The sequence below is a fragment of the Castor canadensis genome, chromosome 7, assembly GCF_047511655.1.
Source record: "Castor canadensis chromosome 7, mCasCan1.hap1v2, whole genome shotgun sequence".
Taxonomy (NCBI): domain Eukaryota; kingdom Metazoa; phylum Chordata; class Mammalia; order Rodentia; family Castoridae; genus Castor; species Castor canadensis.
The window spans coordinates 70,239,219-70,260,913 of record NC_133392.1 but is presented as its reverse complement, the minus strand read 5'-3'; positions in this window follow the sequence as shown (position 1 = coordinate 70,260,913).

The following is a 21,695-nucleotide window of genomic DNA, read 5'->3' as shown; positions in this document are numbered from 1 at the left end:
TTTCATAATCAGGGGAGAGATGCCCGTGCCAGAGCATCACAGCAGTAACCCTGGCCAGAAGCTCAGATTTCTAAACTTGATTAGTTTCTGCAATTTATATTTCATCATTGACATATCTGTCTTTAAATAGATTGAGGTCTGTGCATGTTTGAAGTAAAATTTACACATTTAACAACTGAAGATCATTCATTTTTAAAGAAATTAATTCACTCTTAATGAAGGATGAAAGACTGTCTGAATCATTCATTAGTTTAACCTTTTCCATCTCCTAAAAACCTGCCCATTATTTACAGGGCTGTGCTGAGAAAGTGTTATTTTTCCATATACCTAATAATTGATCAAGAGAATGACTTCCACTTTAACTAGGATTTTTTCTTTCACTTTAAACATTTTATTTCACCAAAGTACTACATTATGAGAATTAGACAAATCAAAAACAAAATTGGCATTGAGTCAATGCTCTGTGAGTCACTCTTTTGTAATGTCTTTTTAAATACACATTATGACTGATGAAAAGAAAGCTCTTCTAGCAAACACTAAGCAGAACACATTTAGAAAAAAATTAAAACTAAAATCTTATGTACTGTAGGGTACAGAATATTTTCCAGATAGAGAAAATCTGCCAGATGAATCCTCTGATGTAAAGAGGCTTAATTCCTCTTTACACCCTGAGGTTTTAAGAACCAAGCAATTGTACAAACTTGAAAACTGGACATGTGTCACTCCAGTACATTACCTGCCTATGGTGTGTGAGGTGTATGTGTGTATGTGTGTGTGTGTGTATACATGTGTATGCACATACAGACACGTGTGAGGCCAAATATAGTTTTTGCCTATTTTCCCCACTTCCTCTATCACTCTCTTTTCACTAAGATTTGGTAAAAATATGAGCAACCAAAAAGATCAGGCAAGGTATAGAAGACTTTGCAAATGGGTATTACCTTGTTTATTTCCTATGATATCGTTGAGAAAAAAATGATTTATAAGGGTAGCAGTTTTTATTGCCCATTTTTAAGTGTCAGGTAACTCAAATTTACTTTGCTTTTTGATATTCAAACAATTGATTAGAATTGGCCCAGTTTTATTCATATTTCATTATTGTTGCCATCTATAACAATAATTATTTTGATTTTCAATTGAGAACTATAGATAATAAAATTATCCTTTGATAAAATATTTAAATTTAAAGTATTACATTTGATAATGTCATACAACTTTGAATGTACATTGAGCACTATCAGGCATTTTTATCACTTAATATGTTTTACCATATTTGGAATTTCTTGGCAATATGGGGTTTGAACTCAAGATCTTGTGTTTTCTAGACAGGCTCTCTACCACTTGACTCATACCCACACCATTATTATCATGTTTAATCATCTTAAGAATTCTATGAGAGAGATATTACTGTTATACGTATTCTCCAGATGACACCACTGGGATACTGAGACGGTAAACACGTTGCTCTCAGTTGCCAACCTGTGTCTGATAATGCAAGTGATTAAGTGGAGGTCAAATTTGAGTCCATGTCTTCCAGTGTTCTATTGCTCTTGTTCTCTCTGAAGATACAAGTCTGTCATTTATGTCTCTATTATCTGTTTTCCACATTTATCAATTTACTAGAACTTGTTATGGTTTTGTTCTTTTCTTCTACATTGTTACAAAATACCTTCAACTTTTTCTTCACATCAGAAGCTCAATATTCTGAATCTGATGTAATTTAAATTTCCTTGAAGGCATTATAATTTTTCTTACTTTATTTAACATTTCTACTTCATTTAAAATCATTTTCACAAGATCATTATCATCACCACCATCCACTCTTTTCCTGTTGTAGTATATCCAGCCCATCACCCTCCATTGAGAATGGGCATTACATTAGTCTATTCCTTGAAAAAAAAAAGTTCTATAATTTAGAAAAAAATTTAAAACTTTTTTGGCTTTATCCTACAGCAGTTTTTAGAAATAGCAGAATTGTTTACTCTTTAAATTCATATAATTGGGAAATCAGGTTGAGGTTTAGTCAGTTGTTCACATTTTATGGTGGATGTCTGCAATTTCAGCACTCAGGAGGCTGAGACAAGAGGATTGTGAATTTGAAATAATGACTTCAGGTTATAGTTTTATCTTCTAAAGATATGAGAATACCATTATTGAAATAATATATTTATAAAATATAATTAAATTGATTTAATATGACTAATTTTAATATAATTATATACAGAATTAATTGATTAGTCAAATTATAATATAATCATTATACAAAATATAATGTACAAGTGATAAAGGAATGCTGTGTTGTAAATGCTTTGATAGCTATAGAAGGAAATGTCTGCTGAGTTTGTATGAGATCCACCTTCACAAAGCAAGAAAAGTGAAAGGGTGTGACACTCTTTTGACTGGGTTTGGACCCTCCACAGTGAACACATTTCTTCTGTGTTAATCTAGAGTCTGCTTCCTTAATATAAATAGCAAAGACTTGTTTAAAGCATATAATGATGACAGCATTGACTGAGAGGAATTAGATACCACTATTTTTGTTATTCTATTTCAACAGAAAAAAAATACCCTTAAACTTAAATTCAAAAGACTTACTCATTAGAAATGAATATGTATAGTATTTTTAAATGAGATAATGTTTCAATATCAATTAAAGCCACTGAGATTAAAATAATTCAACATGGATTTTTACTTCAGGACTACTCAGAGATTTTGAAAGAGATCAAAGTAAGCCTTACTTACATGCTTCATTTGATCACCATTTCATGATTCATACATCTATATCTCCCAAAACAATCATTCTGAAGAACAGTTGTGAGAAATGGAGACCAAGAGCTTAAAAATAAAACAAACTTATAGTTTCTTAAATTCCCATAACTCATGATCTACAAGTGTTTGAACAAACTAATCAAGTGACCACTTTTCCTACGACATAATATCAGTGGTTTGGATCCAGGGCTTTGCAGATTTCAGGCATACTTTGCATTCAAAGACCTCACATTTTCTTCAACACAGAGGGCATGCCAGCCACAGTGACCAAGCTGACCATTTTCTTTAAGGTCAAAGCTCAAATGATCTTGAGTCAACTTACTTCTGTTCTTTTACTGTGTATCTTTTTAATTCTATGATCATAACCAATAAAGAATGAGCATGAACCTAATATTCATGGAGAAAATTCTGGGGTGTAATCACTGACTAAAGCTTTTTTGTTTATTTTAAGATCAAGTCTGAGGAATCTTCCTTTCAGTTTGAATAATTTGGGTTTCTTAGGAGGGACTTGTATACTTAAATATTTGCAAATACCTATGTTTCTAGTTGACATAATATTCTTAACCTGATCTCAACCCCATTCCTTCTGAGCAAGATAGATATGCAGAATAAAAGATTCTAAAATATGAACAGAAGTTAAGAAAGAAGAGGAACAAGAGAAATAAAATGGAAACCCAGATACCATTTAAACAGAAGTAAAATGTAATCAGAGATTATATATATATAACTTTTTTCAGGCTAATCATTTAGAAAGAATGGAGACAAAATCAATTAAACCACTATTTGCCTCAGAAATTGCTACTCTCTCTCTTGAATTTGGTAAAATAGAAATAAAAATATTGACCAATATAGTATGTTTTATTTTATGAAGCTCATCTGACAATAACAATCCCAGGAAGCCTTTGACCCCATTGTAAGAAGTTTGAAGTGTAATGAACTTGAATGTCAGAAACATAAAGGGGTGTTCACATCTACATCATTAGAAAGGTGTTTAATGAAGATTATCTTTGGCAGTCATTCTTTGGGACATTTCTATATATTATATTCTCCACTACTGTGGCAAAAGAATAAATAATTTTAGAGTTAACTTAATTTAGTGATATCAAGTCAAACTGAATGTAAAATAAGAAAGTTATAGCAATGTTAGGACCACAAGTGATGGCTCTTGTCCATAATTCCAACTATTCAGGGATAGAGATCAAAGGGATGGCAAATCAGAGCAAACCCAGGCAAAAAGTGAGTAGGATCCCATTTCAAGAAATAAGCTGGCTGTGGTGGTGAATACTTGTAATAATACTGTATAGGAGGCATGAGTAAGGAGGATCACAGTCTGAGGACACCCTATGCAAAATGTACAAGACCCTATCTGAAGAATAATTATTACAGAAAGGGCTAGGGGTATCTTGAGTGGTAGAGTACTTTCCTAGCAAGTACAAGGCCCTGTGTTCAAACCTCAGTATCACCAACAAACAAACAAACAAACAAACAAAAACGATGAAAATTACAGCAATGTAATGCTGGGAGGTAGAATTTCTCCTCCATAAAAATGTATCAGAAGAGATGATGTTGTGTGTCTCTGCCTGGAGTTGAATTAGGAAAGGTCTTGGCATCTAGAGAATGGAAAGAGTAGACTGACATTCAGGTTTATCTAATATTTTTCCTATTGTAAAAGAGTATGTACTTGAAAGTCAAAAAGACATGTTTGAATCTTAGAACTACTATGAATTTGGTATAATTCCTGGAGGGTATATTTAAACATTTTGAACATAAGTTTTTCCTTGTGTTTGACAGCAATGATAAAATGATACTAACTTTTAACACATAGGTATCAGATAGTGAGTTTTGTATAACTTTAAATGCTAACAAATCATTGTTGATTTTACCAATAGCTTTAACAACGTAGAATTTTATGGTTCTGTTGCTCACATTTCAGCGGTTCATCCACAGATATTGTGCATCATGAACTTGATAATTTTATCTGACTCAAGAGTCTGCCATCTCCCAGCTGGGTTACCTTAACCAGGATATTCAGTCTTTCTCCTTATCTGCAACAAGGTCATATTATGTACCTTTAAACTTGAATCGATGCCCCACTTTCACTTAAGATGAAGAGAACTGCAAAAGAACATGGTTCACACCCTCACATGAAGATACAGCTGATGGATAAAATAACAACTCTGAGCTCATCAGAGAGCAGAGGTTGGAGGGCAATCAGGTAAATCAAATCCTATCGTGTAGCAAGCTCCTTCAGGTATAAATAGGACAAATAAGTTTATTTTGAACTAAGTATGAGAAGAGATGTAGCAACCAAGAAAGCAAATGGGAGCAGAACAACTGAAGTTTTTACAAATCTTTAAAGGTCAGATTAGGCTAGCATGACAGTTCAAAAGATTTATATGGCCTAGACAAGTTTTTCCAAGGATCTCCACTAAATCTTCATAAAACAGTTCACAGAAGAGCAGGAAAGCTAAGAAAGCTCTCTGACATCCTTATGACAGCACAGGTGTGCAAAGTGCTAGAAGAAGATACAGCAAGAGAACAGGGAAAATTCCGTGTTAGTCCAAGCTTTGCATGTGAACAAAGTGGTACCCTTCTGTCATTGGGGGTTAGTCACATACTCCATTCTAACCCTTGAGCTTTCTTGAGAATGGAACACCCACTGTCTACCCTTGGGGGAAGAGCAGTAAATCTTCATTTTGTCCTCACTCCCAATAAAAGTTAATAGCAACTGGGAGTGGATGGACATCCCTTCCCTCACACATTTTAGGGCCCCATAAAAGAGTGAGATGCTGCTCCTGGAGGATGAGTACAAAGAATTTCTGTGACTAAAAACAGAAACTCAAAAAAAAAAAAAAAAAAACCCAGAGATTTAATGTGGACCCAAGACATCCCCAGATTGTTGATTGCTGCAAAAAGCATGCTGTAATTTTTAAGGATTGCAACAAATCTATAAACAAATTTTGAAAGAATTAATACTATAATAATATTAGGTCCTATATGTCACAGCAATATTATTTAGTCATGGGTAGATAAGTCATACACAATATTTGCCATATTTATCCTTAAATATTTCCTATTTTCTCACTTAAAATAAATGATACTGTGTTTTGTTCTCAATTGCTAATTGCATGTATAGAGCAATTCAATTTATTTTTTATAGTAGCATTTTATCCTTCCACTCTACTGAACTTTTTTTAGTTCTAGGAAGTTTTAATTTATTTTTATTCTGTGAGATTTTCAACACAGCTATTCATGTCATCTAAATACAGACTTCTTATCCAGTCTAGTTGCTTTTTTGCCTATTTGTCTTAGTGCATTAGGCACAACTTCTGCCATAAATAGAAATAGCAAGAGAAGGTACATTTGTCTTGATTTTGATCTTAGGAAGAAAGCATATCAATCTTCATTATTAAGTATAATGAACTTTTTTGAGTTGAGGAAATTCTTTTTGCTTCAGGGTTTTGTCTGTTTGCTGCAGGGTTTTGTCAAGAATAACTGTTGGATTTTGTAAAATAACTTTTGGATTATTGTGTTGATCATATAATTACATCTTCAATTGTTTAATGACATGATGGTATTGATTAATTTATGAATGCTAAATTTCTCTTATATTCCAAGCATAAATCTCAGTTGATATTCCTGTGCTATTCTGTTTTATATACTTTTGAATTTTATTGGGAATATGGTTTATCTATGTTAATGAGGTATATGTTGGCCAGAGTTTTCTTTTTTTTGTAAAAGTCTTTTTGTTTTATTATCCATATTTCTAGTCTTATGTGTAAGTTAGGAAATATTCTTTCTCTTCAATTTTTTTGAAAGATTTTACATATAATTGGTATTATTTCCTTAAGTATTCTGTAAACTGTCTCAGGAAAATCATTTAGGTCTGATGTATTCTTTTTAGGAAAGTGATTTGTCTCTCAATGTTTGAGGAATTGGTCTATTTTATCTAACCTGTGAAGTTAATTGCTACAAAGTTCTTCACAATATTTTCTTCTTATTTTTAGTATATGTAGAACCCATACTGATATGAATTCTTTTGTTATGGATATTGGAGATTTGTATTCTGAATTCTTTCTTCTTCTTAATTAGTATGACTTAAACTAATCTATTTTATTGGTATCTTCAAGGAATGTACTTTTCATTTTTAGGACTTATTCTACTATTTAATAACTTTCTTCTAAGTTTTTACTTTTTTCATATATTTACTGTAGGTTTCTTCTAATTCTTTTCTAGATTCTTATGGTAGAAGCTTACATTCATTAATATGAGATTTCTCTTCAATTGCATTATTACTTTAATACTATTTATTTCTAACTCAGGTCTGTTTTAACTGTATTCCGTATTTTTCTTTCATTATAAAGCTTCCAATGTGATTATTATTTGAATTAGGATACTTTAAAGTAAATGTATTGTTTGGTTTCCAAACAACTGAATATTTTCCAAATATCATTTTTTATTGATTTGTAATATAATACTATTGTTGCCAGAGAACATATTTTGTGTATTTAAAAAAACTCTTTAAATAAATTGCTACTTCTTCTGGCCCTTAATAATGTATAGTATGGTTTGGTAATTTATCTGTGTGCATTTGAAGAGTTTGTATTTTGCTGTTCAATGGTGATCTCAATAAATGTAAATTAAGTCAAGTTGGCTGACTGGAATGTTCAAGACTTCTATAATTGCACTGATTCTATCAGTTGTTGAAAGTGTTTCATGTTATTCCTAATTAGGCCACTAGTTCTCAACCAAGGAACCTACATTGACTTACATTCCCTGTTGCTTTTCTTTTCTTTGTGGTACTGGGTTTTGAACTCAGGATCTCATGTTTGCTAGGTAAGCACTCTAAAACTTGAGCCACTTTGCCAGCCCCTGCCTCACCAAACCCTTTGGTAAGATGAGAGAAATTTTAGTTTTCTTTTCTTTCTAGTCTAGTTAGACTTTAAAGAATAAATTTAAGAGTTATTCTTTCTCTAGGTCATATCATTCTTTCTGATTTTAGATTCATGGCTCTACCTTAACTATGGGTAGGCAGTGCTTAGAAGACATTTTGACTTAATGACAAAGAAGCATATGTCATATGATATTTTAAGGTATTATATTTGTTCTCACATGTAGATAATTAAATTGTGTATGCATAAAATCATTCACTCCTCAATATTAATCTACAAAGCAGACAATTACAGAAAATGGTTCCAAGTGAGTTTCATTTTACGATACAGAGAGAAGTTTATGGGAAGCTTTTATCAAAACTCTAAATTCACTCTGATTTATGTGGAACACTAACACAGCCAGCTGTGCATGTTGTCCTCAAATAGAAAATGCTTTTGTAGGATAGAACAGAAATTAACCAGCTTCCTAGGGGAGAAGACACATACAAATGGAATCCTTTTGTCATTTGATCAATCTGATCTTATTCAATCAAGACAACACTGATGAAAATTTGATGGAAATATCACTAAGGAAAGTTCTGGACTTTAAAAAGGTGGTAGTTGTAGCTAACGTTTGGTGTCATCCCACCATGAGAATAAGATGAGGGTATGGTGACTGTGGCAAATAAATGAACCTTCCACTCTGTCTTAAGTTGCCTTTCTAAATTCTTCTGATAGGTAGTAGAAATCTTGGAGCTTTGCCTCTTGGGATAACCATATATCTGGCATTTGCCATTTTTCTCATTTCTAGCTCTGCTATTTTCACCTATACATAAAGCAGCAGCTATGCCATTAATGTCCATTAAAATGTTACTAAACTAACATCTGCAAAAGGTACCTATGCTACTGTTAATTACCCCTGATGGTGGCCCCAAGGCAATACAACCTTGCTTCTAAAAGCCTAATGGTTTCTGCTGCGTGCAGCATGTCTTGACACATAGGGCAAAAGACTCTAGCACTGAGCATGCCTTAAGCCTTTTATGTCCCATAGGGTTGGAAGATAAACAGCTGATTTGTTTTTTCCTCCAACTGTTTTATTGCAGCTTGCTGTATTCCCAGGAATCAGGCATGAGTTCATAGGACTTTTGCAGATGTCAAGCTCAGTGAGAGACAGGAAGTTGTGATTCTCAGTGATTTTTCTCTTAAGAGTTCATTTTTCAGTGGAAATCTTCCTAGTTGAGTTACTTATATTAAGTCAGTGCTTCAGATGTATCTAGAGGTAGCAAAACAAAAAATAACCAAAGTGGAGAACATGAAAAAGAGCAGATTTCGGATAGGGAAAAATAAGACATTCTGATTTTCCAGCTATTATTACAGTTACTACTGCTTCATAATGAGTTACTTTTTATTTTATTTTATTATTCATATGTGCATACAAGGCTTGGGTCATTTCTCCCCCCTGCCCCCTCCCTCTCCCCCCCACTCCCTCAATACCCAGCAGAAACTATTTTGCCCTTATCTCTAATTTTGTTGAAGAGAGAGAACAAGCAATAATAGGAAGGAACAAGGGTTTTTGCTGGTTGAGATAAGGATAGCTATACAGGGAGTTGACTCACATTAATTTTCTGTGCCTGTGTGTTACCTGCTAGGTTAATTCTTTTTGATCTCATCTTTTCTCTAGTTCCTGGTCCCCTTTTCCTATTGGTCTCTGTTGCTTTTAAGGTATCTGCTTTAGTTTCTCTGTGTTGAGGGCAACAAATGCTAGTTAATTTTTTAGGTGTCTTACCTATCCTCACCCCTCCCTTGTGTGCTAAAGCTTTTATCATGTGCTCAAAGTCCAATCCCCTTGTTGTGTTTGCCCTTGATCTAATATCCACATATGAGGGAGAACATACTATTTTTGGTCTTTTGGGCGAGGCTAACCTCACTCAGAATGATGTTCTCCAATTCCATCCATTTACCAGCGAATGATAACATTTCGTTCTTCTTCATGGCTGCATAAAATTCCATTGTGTATAGATACCACATTTTCTTAATCCATTCGTCAGTGGTGGGGCATCTTGGCTGTTTCCATAACTTAGCTATTGTGAATAGTGCTGCAATAAACACGGGTGTACAGGTGCCTCTGGAGTAACCTGTGTCACAGTCTTTTGGGTATATCCCCAAGAGTGGTATTGCTGGATCAAATGGTAGATCAATGTTTAGCTTTTTTTTTTTTTTTGGCTTTATATGGATTATATTATTTAATTCACATAACATGCCCATAAAATGGGTACAATGAAAATCTTTTCAAAATCCAATTTCAAAACTTGGGAGTCCATTCTCTTAATCACAACCACAGAGCACAGTCTCTAACAAGTTGTCTAGGTTCTTCTTTGGTTCTATCATTTTTTTTCTTTTATTATTCATATGAGCATACAAGGCTTGGGTCATTTCTCCCCCCTGCCCCCACCCCCTCCCTTACCACCCACTCTGCCCCCTCCCTCTCCCCCCCACCCCCTCAATACCCAGCAGAAACTATTTTGCCCTTATTTCTAATTTTGTTGTAGAGAGAGTATAAGCAATAATAGGAAGGAACAAGGGTTTTTGCTGGTTGAGATAAGGATAGCAATACAGGGCATTGACTCACATTGATTTCCTGTGTGTGTGTGTGTTACCTTCTATGTTAATTCTTTTTGATAATGTTTAGCTTTTTAAGTAGCCTCCAAATTCTTTTCCAGAGTGGTTGTACTAGTTTACATTCCCACCAACAGTGTAAGAGGATTCCTTTTTCCCCACATCCTCATCAACACCTGTTGTTGGTGGTGTTGCTAATGATGGCTATTCTAACAGGGGTGAGGTGAAATCTTAGTGTGGTTTTAATTTGCATTTCCTTTATTGCTACAGATGGTGAGCATTTTTTCATGTGTTTTTTTGCCATTTGAATTTCTTCTTTTGAGAAAGTTCTGTTTAGTTCACTTGCCCATTTCTTTATTGGTTCATTAGTTTTGGGAGAATTTAGTTTTTTAAGTTCCCTATATATTCTGGTTATCAGTCCTTTGTCTGATGTGTAGCTGGCAAATATTTTCTCCCACTCTGTGGGTGTTCTCTTCAGTTTAGAGACCATTTCTTTTGATGAACAGAGGCTTTTTAGTTTTATGAGGTCCCATTTATCTATGCTATCTCTTAGTTGCTGTGCTGCTGGGGTTCCATTGAGAAAGTTCTTACCTATACCTACTAACTCCAGAGTATTTCCTACCCTTTCCTGTATCAACTTTAGAATTTGGGGTCTGATATTAAGATCCTTGATCCATTTTGAGTTAATATTGGTATAGGGTGATATACATGGATCTAGGTTCAGCTTTTTGCAGACTGCTAACCAGTTTTCTCAGCAGTTTTTGTTGAAGAGGCTGCTATTTCTCCATCGTATATTTTTAGCTCTGTTTTCAAAGACAAGTTGGTTATAGTTGTGTGGCTTCATATCTGGGTCCTCTATTCTGTTCCACTGGTCCTCATGTCTGTTTTTGTGCCAGTACCATGCTGTTTTTATCGTTATTGCTTTGTAATAAGTTTGAAGTCAGGTATTGTGATACCTCCAGCATTGTTCTTTTGACTGTGTATTGCCTTGGCTATTCGTGGCCTCTTGTGTTTCCATATAAATTTCATGGTAGATTTTCAATCACTTTAATGAATATCATTGGAATTATGATGGGAATTGCATTAAACATGTAGACTACTTTTGGGAGTTTAGACATTTTTACTATGTTGATTCTACCAATCCTTGAGCATGGGAGATCTCTCCACTTTCTATAGTCTTCCTCAATCTCTTTCTTTAGAAGTTTATAGTTTTCCTTGTAGAGGTCATTCACATCTTTTGTTAGGTTTACACCTAGGTATTTGATTTTTTTTGAGGCTATTGTAAATGGAATTGTTTTCATACATTCTTTTTCCATTTGCTCATTGTTGATTCCTGTCATCTAGTTGTCTTAGTTGTTTGAAGGTTTGATTGTGTGTACCTAAGTTGAGGTTACTCTCTACTGTCTTGCTTTTTCTTTTCCTGTGGTTTGGTGCTGCCTGTCTTTTCATGGTAAAGTTGGGTTTCACTGTCTGTATGCAGAATCCCTTGAAGAATCTTTTGTAGTGGTGGCTTTGTGGTCACATATTATTTTAGTTTCTGCTTATCATGGAAGACTTTTATTGCTCTATTTATTTTGAATGATAGTTTTGCTGGGTAGAGTAGCCTGGGGTTGAAGTTATTTTCATTCAGTGCCCAGAAGATCTCACCCCACGCTCTTCTTGCTTTAATGTTTCTGTTGAGAAGTCTGCTGTGATTTTGATGGGTTTACCTTTGTATGTTACTTGTTTTTTCTCTCTTACAGCCGTCAATATTCTTTCCCTAGTTTCTGAACTTGTTGTTTTAATGATGATATGTCATGGGGTAGTTCTATTTTGATCTGGTCTGTTTGGTGTCCTGGAGGCCTCTTGCATCTGTATGAGAATATCTTTCTCTAGACTTGGGAAATTTTCCGTTATTATTTTGTTGAATATATTACGCATTCCCTTCGCTTGCACCTCTTCTCCTTCTTTGATGCCCATGATTCTCAAGTTTGGTCTTTTGATGGAGTCGGTGAGTTCTTGCATTTTCTTTTCACAGGTCTTGAGTTGTTTAATTAATAGTTCTTCGGTTTTTCCTTTAATTACCATTTCATTTTCAAGTTCTGAGATTCTGTCTTCTGTTTGTTCTATTCTGCTGGATTGGCCTTCCATTTTGTTTTGCAGTTCTGTTTCGTTCTTTTTTCTGAGTTTTTCCATATCCTGGGTGGTTTCCTCTTTAATGTTGTCTGTTTTTGTCCTGAGTTCATTTATCTGCTTATTAATCATGTTCTCTGTTTCACTTTGGTGTTTATACAGTGCTTCTATGGTTTCCTTTATTTCTTCTTTTGCTTTTCCAAATTCTCTATTTTTGTTGTTTTGAAATTTCTTGAGTGTCTCCTGTACATTTTGGTTGACCATATCCAGTATCATCTCTAAAATTCTCATTGAGTACCTGTAGTATGTCTTCTTTTAAATTATTCTTGTGGGCTTCATTGGGTCCTTTGGCATAGTTTATCTTCATTTTGTTGGAGTCTGGATCTGAGTATCTGTTTTCTTCATTCCCCTCTGGTTCCTGTACTAATTTTTTGTTGTGGGGAAACTGGTTTCCCTGTTTTTTCTGTCTTCCCGTCATTGTCTTTGGTGTTGTTACTGTCCCTGTACTGTGTGCAATTAAGTATTTTCCAGCTTATAATAATAACAATGGTAATATTTAGAATGGAAAGGTGAGAGGAGATAGAAAGCAAGAAGTTAAAGAAAAGGGAAAAACAAATAGAAAAGAAGGAGAAAATAGAACAAGGAGTCAGACAAGAAAGTTTCAAAGGTATAAACAGGGAGTGTTAGTGTACTAATTGACAGTAAGCTTGTCCGCGTCTTCCCAAGCTGTCTGGGTGCGGGAGACTGGCGGCCCGGAGGCCCTCCTTGTTTCTCTGTTTAACATGAAGTGGAGATTCTCTGCGCCAGCTGGAGGTGTGGAGGGGTCAAAGTTTTGCCTCTTCTAGGTGGTTTTGCCTGCAAAGTGTGCCTCCAGCATCTCTCCAAGATTTTACCATAGGAGGCTCACTTTCTGCTTTCTCCCTCTAGCCGCCATCTTGGAATCCCCCCTATAATGAGTTACTTTAGCAGAAACTAAATTTAAATATCCATCGTGAATTACATTTTAGTACTAAGATTTATTTTATTGTCAGTGGTATTAGTGTTTGAACTCAGCGCTCACACTTGCTGGGCAGGTGCTTTTATCAATAGAGCCACTCCACCAGCCCTTTTCTTGTGATGGGTTTTCTTCAAGATAGGGTCTCACGAACTCTTTACCCTGGATGGCTTCAAACTACAATCCTCCTGATGTCTTCCTCCTAAGTAGCTAGAATTACAGACATGAGCCACCAGCACTTAGTTGTAAAGATTTCTAAAATCAAGGAATTGTGATCTCATCTTCCTCTCATTTTTTTATATCTAAGACTCTACTTCATTTTTAGAAAGTTCTTGCTATTTAGTCCAGGCTGGAGTTGAATTTGTGATCTTCCTGTCTTAGCCTCCCAAGTGCTGGGATTATAGGTATGCACCACCATACCTGATTAAGATTCTACTTCCCTTTGTCAGTCATTTCTATTCCTCACTCCAATGCTGTCAGAGAATTCCAAAGTAGAATCAATCAGCTTTTGTTGGGTAGTGCCATGTGACAGTGCCATGTTCACTGCTTCCTCACTTCCTACTTGTTATGCTATTGTTGTCTTCATCAGTCTACCATCTCATCAGAAAACTCACTTGTCTTGCTCATAGAAAGATAAAATTCATTGGATGACATATTAAGAAACGTTCCATGTCTGGTGTGGTGGTACATACCTTGTAATCTTATCCACTCAATATGGGGAGGTGGGGAGAATCATGGTTTGAACCCAGCTCAGGCATAAAAGTCAGAAAGACCACATTTTAAGCAATAGTTGTGCATGATGGTGCATACCTTCTCCCCGGAGGTGAGAAACATAAGTAGGAGGATCCTGGTCCAAGACAGCCAGGCAGAAGTGTGAAACTTTATTCCAAAAATAAATTAACACAAAAAAAGGCTGATGAAATGGTAGAGTATCTTCCTAGCAAGTGCAAGGCTGTAAGTTCAAACCATAGTGCCATCAAAAAGAAAAAGGAAAGGAAAAGTTCTGCTGCTTCTTTTCCTTGGGCTTGGTTTCCATCTGGCCATATACTGGGGAAAGGTAACTTTACCAGGGTAAGTGAGTCCCTCCTTGTTTCCTTCTGCACTAGCTACATGGTATTAAATTCCACTCTGGAAACTCAGTTGAAACAGAAAATTATGCAAAGAGCAAGAGGACCCGTTAAGGCTACAAGAAAGTTCAAATGCACAAAAATGTGTAACTATGAACACAAATTGAAAAAGAAATTGATAAAATAGTGAAGAAATGAAAAAAAGAGAAAGAAAAAGAAAACCTATATCCCTTACCATTCTCCCATTCTTACAAGCTCATTCATAACAACACTTTGTACTTCCTTTATGTATAATAATATTTTTATACTCTTTCTCTTTTTGAAATATTCTACTTATTGTGAATTTTCCTTTCTGTACTAAACCTGGCTTTTCCCTACCTAGCTGTCCATGCAATTGTGTACATCTCTGTGTTTTCTCTTTTAATCTCCCTAATCTCCACCAGGTAAGGTAAGACACAGCAGGAAGAAGTGTCTGAGTTTCATCTCATTGTCACTGTATTCTCAACTCATTTAAAAAAACTTTTTCCATGTTATTCATGTCATTGGTCTATACGATCATCTTCTGCTTATCACTACAGTTACCTTGTGTCCTACACATTTCTCCTCAGTCTTTAAAAATTGAAGTTAGTTCAGTAAGAGTTACTTAAAAGCTGCTTTTGCTAAAAAGCACTGACACATTTCTTGGGCCCACAAGTTAACTAATATCAGGAGAAAAGCTTGGCATCACAGTCTCTATTTTGAATTTGTCTTAGTTCTAAGCCATTCACTTTACAGTCACCTTGGGGTCCAGGAAAGACAGAACTACTCAATAACATCTTTAAGACAAGCAACAGAAACTACCCATAAGGAGTAGCAGTGCTTTGTCCTCAAATAATAAGGCTATAATGGTGAAGCTGCACCTTGAATCAGGAGTAATCATGTCTTGGGAACCAGACTGGTCCCCTCAAGTGATGACAGAGATAACTTTTCCAGAACCCAGGAGAACGAGAATTGAGATAGCAACAACCAGGCAACATATGTAACTGGAACTGCTTAACTATGCATACGTTTGCCCCCTGCCTGAATTCATTGTCTATTTAAAGCTAAAGCTCATGTCTGTGCCCTGAATATGGCTGAAGGTGAGCTGAAGTGCTTGTTTTGCCTTCTCCCATATGGTGCTCTGGGTCACGTAATACAACCCCCTTTTCTGCCCTCCACCAGGTCTCTCTTTGGTAATAGGGGCAAGTGGCTGGATATGGTATGTGGAAGCTCAGAAGTTTGGGGTGCAAAGCTCTGGTTTCAGATTTTTGTCCCAGAACAGGGAAGATTGAAAAACTTGATTGATTTTTCTATATAAAATATTAACATGATGTAAAAATGATTTTTAAAATGTGTACAACCTAACACAAGAGTGAGGAGCTTTTGGTGGTGGAAACCAAGTTTTCCCTTGGGTTTATCTTGATTTGAAGGGAATTTTAACTACTTTCTTGACCGTAGCATAGAAGTCAGATGACAGGAAGCAAAAAAAAAAAAAAAAAAAAAAATTAGCAGCACTCACCATTTAGGGAAATCTAGTAAGGATCTTCATTTAATGTTGATTAAATTCTAACATGAAAACATAATCTAAAGAGAAAATGAGGTTGAGATCCAAAGAACTAAGCCATGTGAGAAAGCAGTCTTTTCTATCAAAGTGTGTATCACCATTTTATTTACCTGCATTGTCTGTAGTTCTGGATTCTTCTTCCAGATTCTTGCTAAGTCCCTTTCCCCACAAAAAAATCTGCCCTCATGCTGTGCATCTTAACCCCTCCCCCAAGTTATTATAGAATTTCAGCCAATCGAGATGATTGTGAACTTTTGATCTGGACCAATCCAGGTCAAGAGGCAGGGTCAACAGTGTCAGGAATATAAGGAGGGACAGACTGCCCGCCCCTTTGTGCATGCTGTGCCCATGTCCCTGTGCACCCTTCTGCAGAAATACACGTTGTCTTGCTGAGGCAATTGTCTGTTTCTGTTCAATCAGAGGTTGAGCATCTACTGGGCATTCTCACCAATCAGGCAGACCAGTATGGGGAACACTGCAAGTAAAAAGAGCTCTGAGGAAGGTGAAACTAATCTAAATGGCCTGTGGCTGAGGGTTGGAGCTGCTTCTCTCCTGGAATGTGTTCCACCTAATTCCAAGTCTCTAAATTTGTCTAAACTCTCTACTAACATTTAACCTCTTTAAATCTTGCTTTCAGGATAGGAGACTTTTCCCACCACCAATATGCAAAGATGAGGAGAGGGAACAGGTCAGTCCAGGTGGCTACCATGGGCTGGCCTGTTTACTCTCCTGACTAAGACATCATGTGGTTGGGATTATGGACCCATGCCCTTGGCCTCATGTGTGCACAGTGTGCATAGGCTGGAGGGACCCCAGAGAGAATTTCAATTTCTTGTCTGAACTTTTCTTTATCTCCTACAAATGCCTATGTGTTGAAAATTGGGACCTTAGTATTCCAGGTTGTTATATTAGCTAAAAGGCAACAAGACAGCCTCCTTCTTTGGTTCTGTTACGGATTCAATAAGGCACTTGTTCTTTTTTTTTTTATGATTATAAGGGTCTCCTTCCCTGAAATTAAGTCTTGATGAGTTAATTCAGTCTACCTTTTCCATGCTTACTAAGATAGTCAGATATCCTCAGCTTCATTGGAGATGTAATCCCTTTTTCCTTGCCTGACATGGAGATTCGGATTTAAAAAAAAACACTGAAAATGAATTTTTGATGTACTTAAGAGGATGGACTTTTCCAGAGAAGGATATAGGTTGCCAGTTTTCCACCCAAAACTAGGCTCCCTAAATTTTCTTTAAAAGGCTTGACTACTAACAAAGTTGCTGTAACACAAGGTAAACTACTATTAGAGGTTATTTTAAAAGCACCCTTTAAGGGTAAATCTGAAGTTTAAAAGAGACCATTGTAAATTAAGATCTTGCTATTTGATCCTAGTACTGTGTTTCACTATCCCAGTAAGGGGTCCCCCTAGAGGATGGGGAAGTCCAGGACCCAGAAATAAGGACTAGGGAAGTGCAATGATTAAAAAGGGATGCCTCCATAAAAATCACTGCAAGTTTAATTAATCATGCTCTTTAAGGTATAAAGAGATGTCCATACTTAAGGATATAGATTAAATGTTCCATGTAAAGGGAAAGATGCAGATATGTACAGCTCCATTTCTATCTTTTCTTCCTTCTTTCTTCTCTAAGCACAAATTGAGAGACCAGAGGAGAAAATGCAGTCCTGAGGATTCTTCCTTAGGATTTTATGATGATGCTTACTACACTAAGGATACTAATAAATGGGTAAAATTTTTAAAAGGAAGCGTTAAAAGAAATAACAATACATGGCCAATCCTAACATTAAGATGCTTTAGAATTGGGCGTTAAAAAACTCCAACTGCAACTTTGGAATTTTGAGCCATTTATATTACTTTTAAACTGATTTTGAATTTCTGCAGTTTGTCTAACAGGGAAATTTGGATACTATTTTGATCTTTAGCAGGAAAGGGATGGTATATATTAAAACATGAGGTTTAAATAGATCTGTTGAGATTTGCATAAAAATTAAAGGCTCTGAGCTTATCTTGTTGCTATCCTAAGTAAAATTCTAACTTACACGTAGTTTAAAATGTTTTCTATGAATGAGCACCAGTTGTTTTTATGTGCCTTTGTGTGTATGTCTATTAGTCTTGCATTTATGATTGTTCTGTCACTCCAAGTCATCTATGCATGCTTAGATTGACACTTGTGGCATGCTTCATTTAAAACTGTTTTTTGCATATGTGTGTGTTTAAACAACTTTAAAATGATTCTTATTATAGAGTTAATGTAAAGAAATTGCTGATTCTGTTCTCTTCTTTCCCTCACCTCTTCTGCTGCTAGTTTTTAGAAAAATCAGGTTTTCAAGGTTTTATTTCAGTAATGTCTAACTAAAATATAGGCATTATTTTATGGGCATAATCATGATCACTTTCATCCTGTCCTACATTCAACACTTTCATAATTGTATATGTCTTTAAGTATAGATAAGCAGTTTCAAATTGCTTTTCTTCATGGGTTTATATAGTAAAAATGAGGCTAACTGAAAAGACGATTTTATAAATGGTCCATTTTATAAAAGACCATTTTATAAATTTTAAATTCTTACAAAAATTATTTTAAAATACAAGCTACAAAGTCAACAAGTCAACAAGTAGAAAGGATATAAAAAGGAATTGCTTTATGTGTTTGGGGAAAAGTTAAAGGGAGCAAGAGTGCTTTTGGATGAGAAAGAATTTTGTAAAGAAAGATTTGTCCTAAAGATTGCTATAAATCAAGAGGGATAAGGACAAACCATCAGAAGGTTCAGAATGTCATATAAAGGTTCTGAGAAGCCTTAAAAGTGTATGATAGATGGAGTTTATAAAAGTTTATGTGTATAATTAAGTTGACTGTAATTTAAGAGTTATCTAAAGGATTTCCTAATGTCAAAATATTGCTTGTAGAACTCATCAGGGTTTTGAGTCTTTGGGAAAATGAGTCCTAACTAAATGTCTTTTCAGTGACTTTAATGCATTTATCATGCTAAAAATGTGTGGGCTATATGTGTAAATTTCATTTAAATGATATACAAAAGTTTATGGGGTTAAAATTATAAAAGTTTAAAGTGATCAACACTTTCTCAATAGAAACAGAAAACAAACTAATTCTATCTGGGGGCACTAACATTGTTTCCTTGAGCTTGTAAGAGGTCTACAAGCTTTGCTAAATCTTACTCGAAAGGTAACAATTTGAATTTAAATTAACAGCCCTAGTAAGGAAAAAGCAAAGCAACCTATTGCTTCCTATGTGGAGGCAAATGTAACTTATTTTAGGGTAAAAGGCACTAAAGGAGGCATTCCTCTTCCCCTAAAGTCCTGTAAGTTTATCCCAGGTCTAAGAAACTGTATTTAAAAGAGCCATATGATAAAGGTGAAAGTTTTAATCTATTTGATTGTGAGGCTAGTACTGCATCTTTTTGGAAATAACCTTTGCTATGGATCAGTTTCTCTGAAACTATGAGCTCAGTGTCTCTTGAGTTCTGTCATCCCTTAGGCAACAAGGGCTGCTAGACCAGACTCTACCACTTGATTTTCCAATGCATCCACACTGAGACATTGCATCCTGAACGAGACTTAAAGTGGAGAGAAACTTAAGCCATTCTGGAAGGGATCTTATCAGGTGTTACTCACTACTGAAAACTGTAGCACATGCATACTGCTGAAAAGGGATGAACCCAATACAGCTAAACAAAACAAGCTCCAAGGGAGGAACAATGGACTGTATCTTCAGAGCCTGGCAACACCAAAGTATCTTTAAAAAGAGTATAGTGAGACTATTTTCCCTTTTTCACTTGGGAAACTGTGTACTTAGCATTGCTATTACCCAAACTTATTCTCCTTTGACTGTTAAGTTTGAGGTATGCCTTGTACTGCCCTGTGGTGATCCCCAGAGACAACGTCAACTCCAGGCTAAGATTATATATGTGTACTCACACCCTGGCCCTGGAGAGGACTATCATGATGATTTTGATAAAAACTTAGATGGGCCATGTGGGGGCTGGTCAAACATGGGGTGGACTATACAGTATAATGGTTGGACCCCATCAGCCTCTGGAAAGGGAAAGTTGAAACAATTACAAAGTAAGTTCTAAATTAGTAGTGTTCTCTCTGCCCAGTTGCCAACTCCACCAGTGCAATCCCCTTTTGTTGGCTATACATGATCCATATACCATGACCATGAGGCAGTATGGATTGGGAGCTGATGTCTCTGGAAGAGACCCCATAGGTACATTCTTTTTGAGATCATTAAAAAATACTTCAATTGAATTAGGCTCCTATCTTTGACGTTACCTTAAACCTGATAATGACCAAGCCAAGGTAACTAAAGTGGAGGTTAAGGATTTAAAAGCAGACCATCGCTATTAAAACTGGTTATGGGGAAACTAATGCCTGGTTGAAATGGATTAAGTATTCTGTCTGCACCTTAAACAAAAGTAAAGATATGTGTGTGCTACAGGAAAGCCAGAGCCTCAAGTTGTCTCTTTCCCTTTGATATGTAACTCAGTCTCTGCTAAAATGAAATACATAATAACATTCTTCCAAAAAAGGAGCCTGGGGCAATGAGTCTTGTATGATCTTGTCACTACTGTTTACCATGGTCAAAGATAGTGGGGGGCAAAAGCCACCTGGTCGACTAGACCCCCCATCCTAAAACTCTAATTATACCTCAGGCCTCTCAGGGTAGGGGGAGGAATTAGAGCTCCTGGGAAATGCATCTGGGTAAAGTGAAGGCCAATCATTTGGAGAGTTAAGCAGTCAGTCCACTCTGACTACTGTCCAAGCAAACATCTGGTGGTATTGCAGTAGACCTTTACTTGAGACTCATCTGGTCAAATGGAGTGAGACTTGCACTTTTGTTAATTAGCTATCCCTTTCACCCTGGCATTCAAAAACCCCAAATCTTCCCTGACCATGTCTACATAAACTCCATTGGGGTCCCACAGGGAGTACCTGATAAATTCAAAGCAAAAAATCAAATAGCAGCAGGATTTGAATCAGCACTATTCTGGTGGTCCACTATTAATAAGAATGTGGGTTGGATTAACTATGTATATTATAACCAACAGAAATTTGTTAATTATAATAGGGATACAGTAAAGGGAACTGCAGAATGACTAGGCACTACCACTAAGATGACATGAGAAAACCAGATGATTCTGGCAGAAAAGGGGGAGATATGTGTCCTGATTGGGGGCTAATGTTGCACATTCACCCCCAACAGCACAGCTCTGGATGGGACCATCACCAAGGCTCTCTGAGGCCTGACAGTCCTATCAAACAACTGGCTAAGTACTCAGGGATAAATGACTCCCTTAGTAACTGGCTAGAACAATGGTTTGGAAAATGGAAAGAAGTAATGGCCTCAATTCAAACATTCCCTCATTGATGTATTTGGCGCCATGGCCTTAATAGGGTGCTATATTATTCCCTTGTATGAGGATTGACTATTCCGCTCATAGAAACTGCTCTAACTAACCAAACTCCTGTGTCATACTAGCTGTTATTAAGCACAGCTTAAATAGAGAGTCAATTAATGTTAATGAGTGTGAAGAAAAGAATATAAATTAAAGGGTGGAATTGTGAGCAAGCAGTCATTTCTATCAAAGTGTGTGTCGCCATTTTATTTACCTGCATTTTCTATAATTCTGGGTTCTTCTTCCAGAGTCTTGCT